The following is a 10854-nucleotide window of genomic DNA, read 5'->3' on the forward strand; positions in this document are numbered from 1 at the left end:
TGCGTTATTGATTCTGCAAATATTATTAGCGCAAAGCTTGTGTCTTGTGGCTAAAAACTTTGCGCAAAAGGCAACTTATTAACAGTCTTATTATAATTATTAGCTGTTATTGAGTCAGCTACTTGCCCACTTGCATTCAAGCTCACTTTCGACATTGACTCAAGCAGCTAAACTAAACTGAAGAGGGAATAGGGAAGAGGGACGTAAGAGACGGACTACGATGGAGCAGCTCTGTGCATTGTCCTGCTGTCTTCTGTCTGCTGTCTTCTGTCTGTCTGGCTTCTGCTTGTGCTGCAGCCTTTGTTATTCGTTTAATTAGATTTCTCGAGTAAACCGCAAAAACCGCACATTTTCTCGGGGCAGCACGAAAAGACGACGACGCTGCTGAGCTGAGTTGAGCTGAGGTGAAGCAGCAAAGCAGCGGCTTTGCCAAGAATGTTTTGCTTAGCAGCAGCAAGAGTCGAGGCAATGCAGACTGCAATTTCTGAACTGTTGCTCCAGTGAAAACCGCACCGAGTCCTGGCCATTTTGTTATTGGAAAGTTGCCGCTGAAAGGCTATTTTTCAGCCTCAACCTCCCCTCTCTCCCTGCTCTCGTACTCACTCTCGCTCTTCATCTTAGCGCAACGCACTCTAACGTTTAGTGTGAGTGCCGGAAAAGAGGCTGCAGATTCGCCAAAAAGATCCGAAAATCCGTATCCGTATCCGTATCCGTAACCGTGTTCAAAGACGAAAGAGAGAGAGAGAGAGTCCAGAGTCCAAAGTCCATGGCCTAACCTAAAAACCCACTACACACACATATTTCAGTGGAACTTTCCATTTGTGCACTTTAATTTGCGGTGGGCAGCACAACTCACAACTTTGCCGCCCAACCGCATCAAAGCTACAGCTAGGCAAGGCTCTCTGACAAAAGCTAACAGCTATGCCGCGCTTCCTCCTCCCTCTCTCCATCTCTTCATCTCTCTGTGCATCTCCCACTTTTGTTGATCTTTCATTTAGCCTGGCAGTGCGGAAATGTCACGCTAATAGTAGTAGCAAGAAACAAAACTCAATTAAAAATTTGCTAAACGAAAGATAATAACTTGCTGCGGCTTGTTGCACAGCCCTTGTGCCACAGACACACACAGACATCGAGACACAATGTCGTTGCAACTATGCTTAATTTTGCAATAGTTTTTTTTTTCTATTTCTGTTGTTGCTCTCTCAATTTTACTATTTATGCTGAGGCGCACCTTGTTGCAAATTATTATGCAAATTAGAGGCAAGAATGTGGAAGAGTATTTTGCCAAGGGATGCTGCCTGAGGGGCAGCAGCAGAATTTGATCAAATTACCACAACGCAGTTGTTTACATGCAACACGAAATGCTTTCTATCTATATTTAAATTGAAATGTTTTTGATGTACTTCATTAAGCATGACACTTGACTTTTTTATTTAGCTGCTGACCTAATGTTAAATTAGAGTATTTATTTTATTTGATTAATTCTATTTTATTTTCTTTAAAGTTTAAAGCTTGAATGCATATTCTATATTTACTTTATTTTTTAAATTATTTTTAATTAATTTAAATTAAGTTAGAGTATATATATTTTTATTTGTTTTATTTTTTATGTCTTATTTTATTTATTTTAGCATCAGAGGGAAGTTAAAGATTTTGGCCATTCCATAGGACATCATTATTATTTCTGTATAGTTGAATTAACTTATTTGTTAACTATAAAACTGTATGAAGTAAAATTTGATACAAGACATGCTTAACAGATTTAATTACAGACAATGTGTGAACAAAAAACAAACTGAACTTCAATGAAAAACATCGAAGATGATTATTTCACAATCTTCAATAAATAACTGTTCAAATCACTTATATTATTATTAGTTATCATAATGTCGACATGAAGGCGAATCAGCAAGCTTCCAACTTTGGTTTTATAAATGAAAAAGAAGGTATCTATAAAGTATAAACAGTGGCGAACACATGTGGATACATGTTTGTCACTTCTGACTATAACATCTTTTCAGTTGATTGGACTTATCTATAAAGGAGATCGAGTATGGTGTTCCTTTATTATTATAAATCCATTTATAAGTTGTTCGCTGAGGATGTTTAAAAGTATTTCTACTAGTTCGAAATCATTTATTTATTATTATAAAATATAAGTTAACCAAATGTATTCTAGGGTTTATCGCTGCGTGTGTTGTATAGTAAACTGTGCTCAAAGCAAAGCGTTCATAATGCTGCTCTCAAAGACATTGCATAGAGAGAGAGCGAAAGAGAGAGTTCACAATAACCAACTGAAGCATCTGCTCCGCCCTTCTATTCCGCCTTTGCATCCCCTCTCCTCTCACCTTTCCCCTCTTTCTCCTTCCCGCAGCAATTATTGTTGCCGCCTTTGTAGTCGCTAACTCGTGACTTTTTCTTCTACATTGCTCAGGTTTATTTATTTTTCTTGTATTTTTTATTTATATTTTTACTTGTACTTTTTTCGCTCTTACTTATTTTCATTTTCCCTCGGCTTGCATTTTTTTTTATTTTATATTTTTTTTTTTTTTTTCTTAGCTATTGTTAGAGCCACCTTGACTGGGGACTCAACTGGCTGTTGTTGTTGATGTTGTTGATGTTGTTGTTGGGTCTTTATTGAATTGTCCCTTGGCCTGAGAGAGGCCTTGTGCTGGGTCCAAAGTCTGCCTGCCCCTCGTTTTCTTTTCGGTTGCCCTTATTATTATGTGTGTGTGTGTGTGTGTGAGCTGGCTGTCATTTTGCTTCACTTGCTCTTGTTGTATTTCTTTCACTTTTCTTTATATTTTTTTGTGTAATTTTTGTCGTCTCCTTTAGTTTGCTTTAGTCATTAATCTTCTTTGACGCGCTTAAATCACATGAATAACAAATTAGCTGGCATATTAGTACCCCAGCTAAAAGGGATGCATCAGCCCTAAACAAAGTCATGGTGCCCCCCTCTCCCCTCTCCCCTCTCCGTAGCACATCAAATGTTTAAAGAGAGAGAACAAAAAAGAAATGTAATAACAAAAGCAACGCGCAGTGTCACAGAGGCTGCTGCTCCGCCAACGCCTTCCATTTGGAGCTCATTGTCGTTTGCTATTTTGCATAATTCATTGGCTTGTCTAACGGTGCGTATGCTTTATATTCTCCCCTCCTCCCATACACACACACACACTCGTTGTTGTTGCTGCTCGTCGTTGTGTCCCTTTGTGTCCGCTGTCAGTTTGCTAATTAGCAGCGCATTTTCATTGCCGCCTCGCGGGTCACAGTTAAACTCTCCTTTCATATGCATATTTACTTATTTTTTAATGCAATTTAATTATTTTATTTCCAACCTCAATTAGAGCAGACAACGCAAAGAGCGAGAGCGAGACAGAGATACTAAAGATAGAGAGTGTGTGTGTGGAAAGTATGGGAGATGACAGCTTTGTCTTACTTTTTGGCTTATGTCCTGTGACACATTGGATCCCCTTGTGATAAATTAAATGCATTTTTAATCGCGAATCTGTCGCAACAACAACCAACAAACAAACAGAGACTTTCCCCTATTCATAATTAAACACCGTTGCCCTATTTACCCACTATATTAATGGATACACAACTCGAATGTATATATAATAGATATGTAGATACATATGTATGTGAATTATATCGATGGGTGTCATTGATTCGCACTCTCCGCCTTTCAATGTGAGCGCATTTCATTTAAGCCGACGCCTTAATTCCCATAATCTTCGGTCAAATCATTGAAATGTTATTTGTTAATCCATAAAATGCACATTTTCAAAATGCTCTGCAAGAAATCTGCTGGAAAGTGAGAAAAATCCTTTGATAAATCTTCTTGTCATAAATCATCTTTAAATGCATTTCTATTTACTGTATAAGTATTTCACTTTTTTTTTTCATTCATTCATTTTTTTGCAATGCGTATCTCAACGTTGAGCAACTTGAATTTATTGGCGGCTTACTTGCATAATTTTTGCAAATTATTGAAAACCTTCCTCATTATTATTATGAAAATTGCATTGCAAATCGTATAATTTGTCTGATTGCACTTCAATAAAATATGGTATGCATTTTAATGTAAATTATGCTCAACCATAATTTGCGTAAATAATAAAGAAGAGATTATTCTGGTCCTGTTGATCATTTTGTAAAATACAATTTATTTACAACAAATAAACTGTATATACAAGTATAATATATAGTATAATGAGGTCTCGCTTGGCATTAAGCAATTCATTCATCAGTTGTGCATTGGAACTTAATAACTCGGAAGTACTATAAATGAAATGAAATAAGTTAAAGAACAAATACGTTAATGAAAAGTTTAGTTTTTTATTCGAAAGACAAACTCTTTTAATGCATTTAGGAATAGGAATTTATAGTTAGGTGAATCTCTATTTGTTGAAGCTGTTTCTTAAAATAAAGATACAGTCGAGTCTTTACCTATTTTTCATAAGAGCAGAAGAATGCGGTATTAACATTAAAATATACCACAAAAATACTAAAATATATGCAAAATATACCGGATTGTTAGCCAAAGCAAATAAGACCCTTAGGCATAATAATTCTACCCTATTGGTAGAAGGTATAAATATTTGTAATCAAGTGAGAGGAAAAGAACTTTGCAATTTCATACATATCTTCTTTTATGGTTGTTTAACCATTGTAATATTATTAGGTATATGTATGTATATTGTTTTTAAATTTACAGAAAAACACTTTAAAGAAATTTGTAGTTTATTATTTTCGTCAAACATCATTGAATTAATTGGATTAAATTTTATTTGTTAAGACTGATTTTTAAAAGAAATATCTTCAACCAAGTGAGAGGAAGAGGAGAGCGTGCTCTGCAACTACAAACATATTATTATTGTTGTCAATCTATTTTTTTAATTTCAAATAAAATCACTTTAATAAAATTAATAATTTCTAATTTAAATCAAAAATGATGTGAATTTATTATTTGCTGATTTTGATGCTTAAAAGAAAAAATTTTCAATCAATCTGAAGAACAAGAGAGTGCGCTCTCTAATGGAAAACATATATATTTTGAAGAGAGTTTAAATAGTTTAATATTGTTACGTATGTATTTGTTTCGTATTTTTTAGGAAATCACTTATCACAAATATCTTTAAACGTATAAGAGACAAAGAACCTCTTATATAAGTTCCGTTAGTCCAGGCATTTTAACATTGATGCTTATCAATTTCTTATTTTCAATAAAATACTTCTTTATTAAATTGCTAATTTGTAATTTAAAGCATAAATTAATGAAATTTATACCTTCGTTTCTCTGGATTAAATTCTATTTGTTTGTGGCTAGTGCTTAAAAGAAGAAATCTTTAATTAAGCGAGAAGCATTTTAACATTTATATTTCTATTTTATATTCGAATGAAAAATACTTTTATGAAATTAGTAATTTCCAAATTAAAGCAAAAATAATAGAAATTTATACCTGCGTTTCTCTGGATTAAAGTTTAATTGTTTGTGGCTGGTACTTTAAAAAAGAAATCTTCAATTAAGGAAGAGAGAGAAGGAGCGTGTTCTCCACCTAAAAGCATTTTAACATTTGTGTTGTCTATTTTACATTCGAATGAAAAACACTTTTATGAAATTAGAAAATTTCCAAATTAAAGCAAAAATTATACAAATGTATAGCTGCGTCCATCAATTCAATTCTATTTGTTTGTGGTTGCTGCTTTAAAGAAGAAATCTTCAATTAAGGAAGAGAAAGAAAGAGCGTGTTCTCCACCTACAAGCATTTTAACATTTGTGTTTTCTATTTTACATTCGAATGAACAACACTTTTATGAAATTAGTAATTTCTAATTTAAAGCATAAATCATAAAATATATATGTATATATGCCTCCCTCTCCATGGATTAAATTCTATTTGTGTGTAGCTGGCTTAAAAGGAAAAATCTTCAATCAAGCGAGAGAAGAAAGAGACAGAGAGAGAGCGAGGTCGAGCTGGCCTCTTTCATATAGTACATGCTCGTATCTACCTTTATGGCGCCCAGAGACAAACGAGTCCAAGCACATCTAGGAGCTGCGCCTCCACATGACATGCTGCTACATAAGTTGCAGTTAAGTTGGCCTGCTGGCTGCTGCCTCTGCCACTGTATTGGGGTACGTGGCATGGACACCACAATGCGGCAGTGGCAACGGCAGCATCGGGGCATCGCCATAAAGCAGAGCAACTGTTGCGCAACTGAACTGAACTGAACTGAAGTCGGAAGCCACTTGGAAGCTAGTTGCGGCTAACTAGCAGCCATGCTCGGGCATTCTCTTTCTCTCTTGTTCTGGATGCGGGCCTGTTGCCACATAAACAGTACATTTTATTAGATTACACATACGCCGCGTCTGCCAGAGCTTCAGCTTCAGCTTCAACTTCGGAGTCGAGCCTCTGTGTGTAAGACAAAAGTTGCCCCGACCTGCATCTGCGGGCAAAGTGCAAAATTTTTATGACTCCCAGCGGATGTTTTGATACGTTTTTATGAGACGCGCGCGTGCTGTAAGCGAAGCAAAACTCGTAGGCGATTCTCCATCTTTGTGTGTGTGTGTGTGTGTGTGTATGTGTCTTATCGCCAAGCTGAACATTCAGTTGATGCGCTTTAATAGAAAAATATGCCGCTGCCATTTCATTTTATTGCAGTCAGTGGAGCACGCAGCGAAATTGGCAACTTTGCTGCCTCTAACACTCTGCAGCTCAACTCAACCCTTTGCCTAAGCAACCATCATCAAACCGAAAGAAAACCAAACCGAAACGAACCGAATCGAGACAAACCGACAAACAATCGCAGTCATCTATGCCCACGCCCACGACCACGCCCACACACTTGAGCTTATTATGCATAGAAAAATTCATCAGCGAATTGATGACAGCAATTTTTATGCATATTTCGAGAATGGGAAAGACACAAAATAAAAGCGCAAAAGGGTTCAATCGCATAAAGTCGAAGAAGCCAAGAAGCGACGCAGCTTCAAGGGTTCAAGGGTTGTCAACATATCGCAAAATTACAGATCGAATTGGTCATCAGCTTGAGCTACATATAGAGCTCTCTATATACTTGTATATCGACTGTTTTATTTGTATAACATGAATTTCGAGTGACTGGAATTCTCGAGTTTATTTTAAGCTAGCTAAAGTAAGTTTAAATTAGTTATAGGTATATTTACTTATATCCTTATTTAGTTCTTTTCTTATGCTTCAATTCCTTATTGTTGTATTTCTTTAATTCGTTGTTCTACATTTGTTCACTTGTTTATTAGTTCATATGTGTATTTCGTATTATTTTATCGATCGATTTCTTGATTCATTTACTTATTAATGTATTTGTTTATTTTATTTGTATTTCCAAATTTTGTTACTTTCTAACTTTCTTTTGACTTATTTACTCCTTTACCTCTTTATATGTTTACTTCATTATTTCCTTACTCCATTAATTCTGTACAACTTTACATCGTTACTCCTTCACTTTTTCTCTCCTTTTTTACTTCTCTTTCTTTGCTTACTTTATTATATGTTTGCTTAGTAATATATTCTATTTTTATCCATCTGCTAAGTTTGAAGTATTAACTTTTCTCTACATATTTCCTGAGCCTCGTTTGCAGCTTTAGTTGATGAGCCTTGACTTGTAGCACTATGTGGAGTAGTATATCAAGTTTCTGCTTGATCAAGCTATATTAATCCGAGAGCCAACTTGTCCCACATTCAATCCATATCGTTGTCAATCCCACAGAAGAAGCGACAAATTCCTGGCCACTTTACACGCGCCTCCTTTATGCTCCTGCTTCCTGCTGGCCCTTTTGAGATGCCTTTTATGTTATCCGTCTATGTGTGTGTGTCACCCAAGGACCTCTCGATGTACAAGCATGTCTGCTGTAGCTCAGACAACCTTTGCAACCCAACCCCTTCGACCCCTTTTAAAGTTTGTTGAACGCACGACAAAACCCCGCAGCGGAGTCGAGAGACCCTGCAACTAACTAACTAACTACGAGCATGAATCCTGGCCCCATGAAGTATTCCTCTTTAAAACTTCTCAAAAGTTTAGCGCAAAACTCCCGCCACGATTTGCTTAACCCCTTGTTGCCCCCCCGCCCCCTCCCTTGCCACACTCTCATACATAGTTTTGGGGCATGGCAAGTGGCAGCGCGCTGATTTACTTGGCAATTACAGCCAGTTGAGTGGCTGCTTGACGGACGAGCCAAACGATGGTGCAGCTGCTGAGGCTGCTGCTGCACCACCGCACCACCAACAGCATTTGTGCGTTACGTTTACAGTTGAATCACGCTCCCCCATGTGGGCGTGGCGCTCGTTCAATGCAATGAACTAGAAAGCTGTCTGATTAGCGTGGCGCTTGGCATAAAGTTAGCACAAGGCATGCGGCATGAGGCACAGCAAAAGTTGCCACACTCACACACACACACACACTGGCGCACCCTCGCATAGCCACACACAAGCACACCTACACCTACACCTACACCTACACACACACACACACACACACACACACACACTCCTTCTACACACAGATTTATTGAAGCCGCTGTCCGCGTCAATAATTTGCATGGACTAACGCGTTGCCAAAGCGTGGCTGCAGAGGGAGGCGAAAAGTGAGAGAGGGGAGAGAGGACTGCGGAGATACACAGAGAGAGAGAGTGGGAGAGGGGGAGAGTGAGGGGTCAGGGGCTCAGCCAGCGTCAAGGGCCAGGGACAAAGTCGACGGCAAACAACTCTGCCAACTTGATGCCCAGTGTCAATGGCCGCTTTCCTAAAGCTTTACCTGGGCTAAGAGTGTGTGCTAGTGTGTGTGTGTGTGTAAGTGATAGTATTTGTGTGTGTGTTTGTGTGGGAGAGAGTGTAAAAGCGTGTTAGCGAAACTTTCTACGTTTTTGCTCGAGTTACTTCTTTGCACTTTTTTTCTCTCTCTTTCCTTCTCTGCTGCAAGTTGCAAGGCGACGCTGACGTCGCTGCCAACGTCGCAGCCGTAGCCGCAGTCGACGCTGGCAGTGTGACAATAAATTGTTAAGTGTAAAAAGTTTATAGCATTTGAGTGAGTAAATGATGGCATCCGACTGGGGCTGGCAAACTGAGCTTAGCAAAAGTTCCGCAGATGGATTTAGTATTTGTTGCTGTCTTGCTGTTCGGTTGTGTGCAACACAAAACAGGCAACGTTGCCACGCGCCACATGCCCCAAATTTGTGACACATTAAAGCGCATCGCAACAACAACCAAACCACTTGGGCATTTTACTAGTTGAGTTGAGTTGAGTTGAGTTGAGTTGAGTTGAGTTCACTTCAGTTGAGTTAGTTTCGCTTCTCTGTGTGTGAAAGTCGATTTCAACTCACACGCAATGCAACTGAAATGCAGCACAGCGACGATCAAAGACACATGAAGCCCTAGAGGTGACCACAAAAGTAACAACAACAACGTTTGTGGGCATGGCACTGCGCCCACAAATGAGTTAAGCGAGCAACTTACAAGTTTCAAATCCACAAGACACAAGACGACAATTTGCTTGTTTGTTGCAGCCAAAAGTCGACTTTGAAATACCCTGCAAAATAATAAGACGTTGTTTTAATATTATTATAATCTTTGCTGTATAAGGTAGTGCAAAAAATGTATATAATGAAACAAATAGCAAAAACACAAGAAATTCATGGTTTTGAACAACTTTTAAATTATATAAAAGAAAAATACTATACTGAAATAAATATATAAAAGAATATAATTACTTAAAAAAAAATCGTTTGTTCAAGTATTATGTATATTTTAATTTGTTTACAAATCGTTTTATTACCTTCCTTTTGTTTAAATTTGCTACTCAAGAACATTTGTGTTTTTTTATTTATTTTATTGATTAGGACATTAGTCAAATTTATTTCAATATAATACCTTCAAAACTAAACTTCAACTTCTGGAATAAGTTTCGATTTTAATATACATACTTTAATATATATTCATTAACAATCTGTATTGACTAAGGCAATGAGCAAAATATTTGCAAAATACTTATCAAAAAGAACTCGAATATTTAAGGTTGGCAAATTTCCTATTTTAATATACATATTTGTTTTTTTTTTTGTTTCTTTTTTTAATTTACTTTATTTGTCACTAATTTTTTGTTTGTATATAACCTAAATTTTTGAATTAAATTTCATTTGTATAAATAATTGCTTTCTTTTTTTAATTTACTTCGTTTGCAATCTGTCTTAACAAAAGCAATAGCCCAAATACAGAATTATAATATCCGAAATTAAATAAATTTTTTTTTATAGACATATTTTTCGATTTAAGCAATCGAATATCGATATCTGAAATAATATGTTTTGCAGTAGATTTCCTTTTTCATATATCTAACAAATAGAACTTTAATATTCGAAATTAGATAAATTTTATTTATTATAGACATGTTTTTATTCATAATTTAAGTAAATGCATTTAAGAGAAGCCAAACATTAATATCTGGAATAATAAAATAGATTTCATTTTTAAGATACTCGTTTTGATGTTTGACATTTCTTGTACTTACAACCTAATAAGACATTTTTTTTTTAATAAATTTTTTAATAAATTTATATGCATACGTCTGTAATTAAGATAATTGCTTTTATGATGCTAACTGTGTGATATGCTATCATGATAATGATTTCAGCTGTTCTGCTTAACCTCAAATATTTACTCTCAGTAAAGACTCAAAAAATGAAGAACACGTTTTTTTTTTTTTTTTTTGCGTTGATCGAGATTGTTTACATTTAACGAACGATAACTGTAAGCAGGAAGAACAGTGAAAAGGCAGACGATAATCAAACAGTAGAGAGAAAGAGCTGGAAAAGAAAAACAA

At 36.3% G+C, this 10854-nt stretch overlaps 1 protein-coding gene across 2 annotated transcripts in view; it reads left to right on the top strand.

Annotated features, from left to right (window-relative positions):
* LOC117577609 (syntaxin-4) overlaps positions 1 to 10854 on the top strand; it is a 191104-nt gene that overhangs the window by 60449 nt on the left and 119801 nt on the right. The window lies entirely within an intron of this gene.

This window comes from Drosophila albomicans, chromosome X (genome assembly GCF_009650485.2).
Source record: "Drosophila albomicans strain 15112-1751.03 chromosome X, ASM965048v2, whole genome shotgun sequence".
Taxonomy (NCBI): Eukaryota; Metazoa; Arthropoda; class Insecta; order Diptera; family Drosophilidae; genus Drosophila; species Drosophila albomicans.